We start from the raw sequence: 7,768 nt of genomic DNA, 5'->3' as shown, positions 1-7,768 counted from the left end.
AGTAGTACTGATTAGTTTAGGACTTGTGAACAATAAAAGTTCCTCTGGAAGATACAGGCAAAGATTTTTAGGAGGTTGTTGTTTAGGTGAGTCTGAACTTTGAGGAACAGATCAGGACTGGGTATAATGTTTCAGGAGTCTTAGCAATTAATGAAATGAAGGTAGTTAAGAACAACAGAATTGATGGGATAGCAGAGAGTGTTTGTAATGAGGGAGAGTCCTGAAGTTTGAGGTTTTTGAGGACAAACCTCAGATAGACACTAGTATTTAAGGGGTGAATGGAAGCGTATAGTGGACAGCAGAGGGAACTAATAAGGAGCAGCCAGATTGACACAATGAAAATCAATAGGATTTGACATCACAGAAGAAAAAGGAGGATTGATTTTTCAAAAGGAAATGTACAGAAGTCAGTGCTACAAAAAGCTAAAGTTGGAAGAAACTTGGTTTATTGGGTAGGGAAAGTCACTGATGGTACCCTTAGAATATTCTCTTTAGTTTTATGTTTGGAAATTAAGGTACAGAGAATGTAGACAAGAAAATAATATAGCATGTATGAAACCTGAAACTGCTTATATTGTATTGGGAAAGGAGTTAGTCGAGGAGAAGAAATTGGAGAGGACAGTGAAGAGGTAATGAATACAGCAAACTTTCTAAGGAATTCAAACATCTTCCCTAAGGAGATGGGAAAGGCTGGGATCCACAAATTTTTTTTTTCTTTTGCTATACTGGAGATTGAACCTACAGATGCTCTATCACTGAGCCATGTTCCTAGCCCTTTTATATTTTTATTTTGAGACAGGTTCTTGCTGTGTTGCTGAAGCCAATCTAAAACTTGCTTTCCTTCTGTCTCAGCTTCCTAATTGCTGGGTTTACTGGATGTGCCACCATCCCAGGACAGAAATATTTAAAGTTGAGAAGAGAAAATTCTTTCTGTGGGAGTGAGGTAGGAGCTATGCAGGAATTGGGCAAAGAGCAGTCCCTTCTCCCCACTCCATAATGGGAAACCCATACCCATGCTTATATATAGTATTCTCCAGAAACTCTTGGAAATATCTGAGATCCAGCATCTTCACTAGGATTCACTTCTCCCACACACTATCTCATCATCCATCACAGAACTCCAGTCCAAAATGTGGAGCTCTTAAGTGTCTTTTCCCTGAATCAGAACATGCACCTGCATTGTGGCTTGTATCCTTGATAGCTCAGTGTCTTCCCAGAACACCATCTTGGACTGGGTTCCCTTTCTTCCTTTATTCAGCCATTGCAGTTGTGCTCTTTCTGGTACTCCTTGCTATCCTTATCATACGGCTTCACCTTGTAATCTTCAACTGCCAAGTTCTTACTTCAGTTGTGTACAGGGTATACAACTGAGTTTGGTTCCCATTGCTGCCAAACCTTCCCCACAGCAGCAGTGCAAGCCCAAGCTTTCTCTCTCACACCTGTCAGTGCTGCTTCCTCTCCTTAGTTTTTTTTTTGTTTGTTTGTTTGTTTTTGGTACTGGGAATTGAACTCGGGCACTCAGCCACTGAGCCACATCCCCAGCCCTATTTTGTCTTTTATTTAGAGATAGGGTCTCACTAAGTTGCTCAGCTCCTCACTTTTGCTGAACATGGCTTTAAACCTGAGATCCTCCTGTCTCAGCTTCCCGGGCTGCTGGGATTACAGGCGAGCGTCACCGCGCCGGCTCTCCTGAATTTTGAAAAAATCCCTTCTTGCACCTATTCACCTTCCTAAAGTCGGAGATCCACAACCCCGTTCTCCACCCAACTATCCATCTTTGATGCCTCCCTCCCTCCTTCCCAGCCTCCTTGCTCAGAAAATCTCTGATTTCCACAGAAGCATCTTCCTTTTAGATTAGGAGTGTTTATATGATTGAAGGACTCACCACCTCCTGGGTTAGAGTCTCTGTAAAGGACCTACTTTCACCCATCACAAACAATCTCACTGCAGTCCCTGTCTCGGCCACCTTGCTCATACTCCCTCCCAGTAGGTGGCACTGTGTCAAAGGAGGCTAGTCCCAGAAGGCCACCTTGCTCACACTTCGTTCCAGTAGGTGGCACTCTGTGAAGGGAGGTGGGTCCCGACAGGCTTTGCGGCATGACTCAGCATTTGTCTGTCCATGTCACATTGTCGCAGCACGTGGTGAGAGGAGCAGCTTTGTTCTTCGTGAGCTGACTGAGGGGGTTGAGGGAGGAGGAGGCCAGGACTGGGCCAGGACTGAGCAAAGACTGAAAGAGCACTGAGCGAGGACTGTGGGGAGAGAGTTGGTGGCTGCAGACTCCCCGGGCCGGGGCGGAAGTAGCAGCGGCGAAGCCGTCGCTCTACTTCCTAGGCCGCAGCAGCCATGGCGGTGGAATTTGGCGACCACGCCAGTGGCTTTCGCCACAATGAGGTGGTCCGGTTCATTAATAATGAAGTTCTCATGAATGGTGGTGGCCCGGAGTTCTACATGGCCTTTCGCTCTCGTCCCTGGAACGAGGTGGAGGACCGGCTTCGCTCTGTGGTGGTGGACCCGCAGGTGCCTCGTGCCCTCAAGAGGGCTTGCACTTGGAGCGCCCTGGCCCTGGGCGTGCGAGTGGTGGCCAGGCTGCGGGAGCAGCAGGGGCGTCGGGTCCGTAGGCTGCAGGATCAGGTGGAGGAGCGCGAGGCGGCTTGCTGGGCGCTGGCTTCCGAGTTGCAGCGGCTGCGTGAGGAGCGCGATGATGCTACCACTCAGCTGCGCTTCACTCAGGTTGCCTTGCAGCAGGCGATGGATGAGCGTGAAGTGCTGCGTGGGAGACTACTTCAGGCTGAGAGGTCAGCATTGGCAGATCCATTGCCCCCAAAGGTTGTACCTGTTATGGCAGCCCAACAGCATGGTGCTGTGGTATGGTCCCTGGAGGGAGAGGAGCAGGCAGAAGTGGTGGCAGCTGGAACACAGGGCATGCCACATGTAGAGGCTCAGATGCCAGCCCCAGCACCTTTGCTTTATGTGCCAGGACACCCATGTCCTTGGTCCCAGGCAATGCAACCACATGTGCAAATGCCAGTGCCCCATCCAATGCCAATCCCAGTGGGATTCCCATACTCAACACCTCTACAAGCCCCTGTAGTAATGGAATCAGAATCGGCAGGAGCAACAGCCACAACAGTGGCAGCAGTTGCATCCCAGGTGCCTCCTGCAGTGACCTATCCACCCAGCTTGTGGGCTCCAGTGGGGTGCCAGGAGGGAATGGCTCCTCAATGTGTCCAGAGTTGCCTCAGCTGCCAGGGCCAGGATGAATATCCTGAGAACCTCCCAGGCAGATGCAACCTGGGAGATCTAACAAGCCCCAAGCAAAAAGAAGGTCCTGAGGGTTCCCAGGGAATGACTTTCCCCCAGGGGGAAAGCATAAGCCAAAGCCAGGAGGGTCAGGAGAGGCCCCAGGGGAAAGACCCCACAGGGGAGAGCATTAGCCTTACCCAGAAAGAGGGTAAGGAGAGGTCCCAGGGGACAGACCCCCTGGAGGAAAGCAGCAGCCACATCCAGAAGGAAGATACAGCAATGCCCCAGGGGACTGCTCCCCTGGTGGCTAATGGGAGCCTGGGGCAGCAGAAAGATCCAGAGAGACCCCAGGCAACCCCCCTGGGTAGCATTAAGAGTCAGGGTATGAAAAAAAGCCCAAAGAAACAGCAGTCTCAGGTTCAGAAGGCCAAGCAACCCCAAGGGAAAAAAACCTTGGAATCCCAGCAACTGGAGAAGTCTGCCTCATGCTCCAGTCAAGTGAATTGGATCTGCTCATGGTGTAAAGCTGTGAATCTTCCCTGGCGTCTAGCCTGCTATAAATGCAAGAGAGCCTACATGCCAGTTGAGAGTGGAGGTGATGACCCAGGAAAATCTCACTAATTTTAGAAAGGTAAGTAAGGGTGGAAATATTCCAAAGAGAAAACAGTTTCCTAAGACCCCCCCCCCCAACTTCTGATCAAAAAGTAATTTATTCAGAGAAAATTTGTAACAAAAATTTTTGAAACACTGAACTTCTATTCTCTCCCCACCCCCTTGTTGGATGTTAGCATCCACATATCAAGAGAGAACATTCCACCTTTGATTTTTTGGAACAAAGATTATCATAGAGAATATTATTTAATGCAATATTCTATTACCCAGATTAACCACTTTTAATAATTTGGGGCCCACATACATACAAAATGTATGTGATTATATTCTTGTTTTATTCATTTACTTTAACAAAGATGGGACTATAGAATATTGGACTCCTTAATTAAAGATATCTCCTCATTACACTTAAGTTTTCAAGGTGGTAGATTTGGGTTTTTTTCTTTCTTTCTTTCTTTTTCTTTTTGCACTGAGGATTGAAGCCAAAGGCACTTTATCACTGAGCTATATCCCCAGTCCTTTTTGTTTTGTTTTCTACTTAGTGCCTCTCTGAGTTGCTGAGACTGGCTTCAAGCTTACAATTGTCCTGCCTCAGCCTCCCAAGCCATGTGCATCACTGCTTGGCAGTGGATTCTTTTTTTTGTTTGTTTGTTTTGGGGTACTAGGGATTGAACCCAGAGGTGTTTTACCACTGAGATATAGCCCTCGTCCTGTTTATGTTTTTATTTTGAGACAGGATCTCATTAACTTGTTGAGGATGTCTCACCTCCAGAGTCACTAGGACTTACAGGTGCGTACCACTGCTGCAGTCTGGCTGGGCACAAATAACCGAGCCACCACAAAGCCTTGTAGGTTCAAACAGCAATTCTTTATTCCCCAACTCTCACCGGCACTGCACACACACTTCCCCGGGAATACACTCCTTCCACCTGGCTCTGAGCACCCAATCTCCCCAACCCCCGCCCCCCCCCCCCCCAGAGAGAACTGCACAGGAACTCCAAAGTAGCAGGCACCCGAGGCAGATTCCTGGAGGCAGATTCCCGGAGGGCCCTATTCCTGGAGCAGGGTCCATATAAAACTCAAGCAATCCAGCATCACAGCAATTATATACAGCTTAACTCAAATCATCATCTCAATGGTTCGCTGGCCGTCACCTTTCAACCATTCCCTCTGGTAATATGCCAGGCGTCCTTCTGACTGGCTGTGGCTCTCAACATACCACCACACCCAGCTTGCTTTTTCTTTTTAAATAAGGTAGTGGATTTTTTTTTGGGGGGGGGTTACTGGGGATTGAACTCAGGGCACTCACCCACTGAGCCACATCCCTAGCCCTATTTTATTTAGAGACAGGGTCTCACTGAGTTGTTTAGCACCTCACTTTTGCTGAGGCTGGTTTTGAACTATCCTCCTGCTTCAGCCTCCCCAGCTGCTGGAATGTGCCACTGAGCCAGTCAGATGGTGGATTCTTGATGGCTATTATAGACTGGTTGACACTCCAGAGAACTAAAGTTATGACGTTTTCACCCCCCACTCCTTTCTATTTTTTTCTTAACCTCTTTTTCTTGAAAATGCCATTTATTTTTTAGCAGCCATCTGCTTTTAGAGTGATAAGCTATGTTGAATTTTAGGAACACCACTTTTCCTTGAAAATATTATTGATCCTTTGGAAACTACTATAGTGTTCATGTTTGCTTCTTTTTGCTTTTTAACTTTTGTAGGTGAGGCCGTTTTTGTATCTCAGCCCCACCGAAGTTGTTACTGCAGAAGATGAACCTGTCCTATTAAAAGATCTTCCCAGAGCTTGAAAGAATACCTCAATTTTGATTGATGCACACTTCATTGAGACCCCACCTTCCCACTGCCTGGAGCCAAGAAGAAATGGATCCAAGAAGAGAGAAAAGGAAGAAGAGATGCTTTGGCACTTATTAGTGGGACAATGAAGAACAAAATAGTTATGTTAGAATTTAATTTCTTCAAGGGATTAACTTGAAACTGTTGAGGGTTTGTATTGTTAAATTCTATATATGATAGAAAACTTGTTTAGTTTAATTTAACTCATTATTGAATGCTTTGTGCTTCTTAGGAGTTGGAACTATACAATATTATCTCTTGTATACATCATAATTTTTTTTTTGGTGAGTTTGGTTTGATGATAGGAAAGAACATAACTCCCACATTAGACTAGGAGTGTTTTCTTTGCATTGCATGTAATAGAAACTTGGATAAAACTGATTTAAATATCATTCATATCCATTTCTGTATTTCTGGGAGGCAACTTGAAAAAAAAAAATTTCATGAAAGGACTTGAGTGACCAAACTGCACATCTCATTGGTCCCAAGTGAGACAAATGAGCAATGGCAAAAATCAGGAAAATGTCCTGGTAAAATCACAGGCAAGGCTTTTCTGATCCTCTGCCCGTTTCATTTCTTGAGTCATACCTATTTTTCTGGCTGACCTACAACCTGTCTAAAAGATCACTGGGTTATATTCAAAAAAGTGTTGTTTTGGTGGGGAGAAGGGAGAGTGTTCATTACATAACCAAGCCCTCAACCCCAGGCATGTATGGTGCATGCCTGTAATCCCAGTGACTCAGGATTCTGAGGCAGAAGGATCATGATTTCAAAGCCAGCCTCAGCAATTTAGTGAGGTCCTAAGCAAGTCAGTGAGACCCTGTCTCGAAATAAAATACAAAAAAGGGGCTGGGGATGTAGTTTGGTGGTTAAGTGCCCCTGAATTCAATCCCTGGCACCAAAACAAAAGGTGTATGGAGAAAAATGTATTCCAAAGACAGAAAACAGGGCCACTGCTCTATGTATAGATGGTGCTTCTCTAGGGAGGATTGTTTGGGTTAATAATAGACCTGGATGAGGCCAGCAGGCTCCAGAATGCCCCTGCGCCTCTTGCCTTCCACTGGGTGTGTTATCTGCAGATTCACTGCTCCTCCAAGGCAGTAGCAAGGCAAGAAGCCAGGGTAGAGCCCTGTGGGAGGTTAGATCTGCCTCCAGTGTGAACAAAAGGTGTCACAGAGTTTCCCTGGAGATCCTGCCCACCTCACAAACATTGTCTGAGTTTTCTGATCCTAACTTGCAATAAAGAGTTTGTACTTGCCTTATATGTCTTGTGTCATGTGTATGTGTGGAGCTTTGGGAGGCTAATTTGCTTATGCTTCCCTCGATTTCACTGAGGTGAAGGAAAGTTCGATCTTATTTACCATTGGAGGGCCCTTCCTTGTGAATTATCCAAGAATTGGAGGGGTGCAAATGAGACCTTTCTTTATTCCACCTTGATTATCCTTACTACTTGCACTGTCCAAATTCATGAAGTACCTTAGAGGTAGGAATGTCTGCTCTTGTAGGAACAGTTGTGGGAGATAGGAGTGTCTGTCAATACTGCAAGTTCTGACTTGTAAGGCCTAACCTCCCTACTTTTGATTGTATAACTTTTGATTGAGAATGATTGTATAATGCAATCATTCTCTTCTGGTTCTTGCCTTCTCCCTGTGGTCCTGGCAGGGCGTAAGGGATGTTCAGGTATTATAAGCAGGGATCTATGTAACTTTCTGTTCTCTAAGTTACTCCCCTTTTAGGAATTCAAGATGATAAGTAAGATTATAGAAAACCAAGTATAAAATAGCAGCATAAACCTCTTCTGAGACAAGGGATAGGGGAGAGGCAACAATCTAGATAACTTAGAATGCATGTGGTGAGATGAGGGGAAAAACAACAAAAATGATGCTGTGAGACCATAAATTTACCCTAGAGATATGAATAAGAAACAGTAAATAGCTGGGTGCAGTGGCAGATGCCTGTAATCCCAGCAGCTTGGGAGACTGAGGCGGGAGGATTGAGGGTTCAAAGCCACTTAAACAACTTAGCAAGGCAATTCAGTGAGAACCTGTCTGTAGATACAAA

General features: G+C 45.8%; 1 pseudogene; it reads left to right on the top strand.

The window, feature by feature from the left end:
- Nucleotides 1-2,344: 2,344 nt before the first annotated feature.
- LOC113200131 (testis-expressed protein 13C pseudogene) lies at nt 2,345-3,865 on the top strand (annotated as a pseudogene).
- Nucleotides 3,866-7,768: the final 3,903 nt, after the last annotated feature.

Source organism: Urocitellus parryii, chromosome X, assembly GCF_045843805.1.
Source record: "Urocitellus parryii isolate mUroPar1 chromosome X, mUroPar1.hap1, whole genome shotgun sequence".
Lineage (NCBI taxonomy): Eukaryota > Metazoa > Chordata > Mammalia > Rodentia > Sciuridae > Urocitellus > Urocitellus parryii.
Note: the sequence above shows the minus strand (reverse complement) of the source record. Positions and strands in the feature narration are given on the sequence as shown.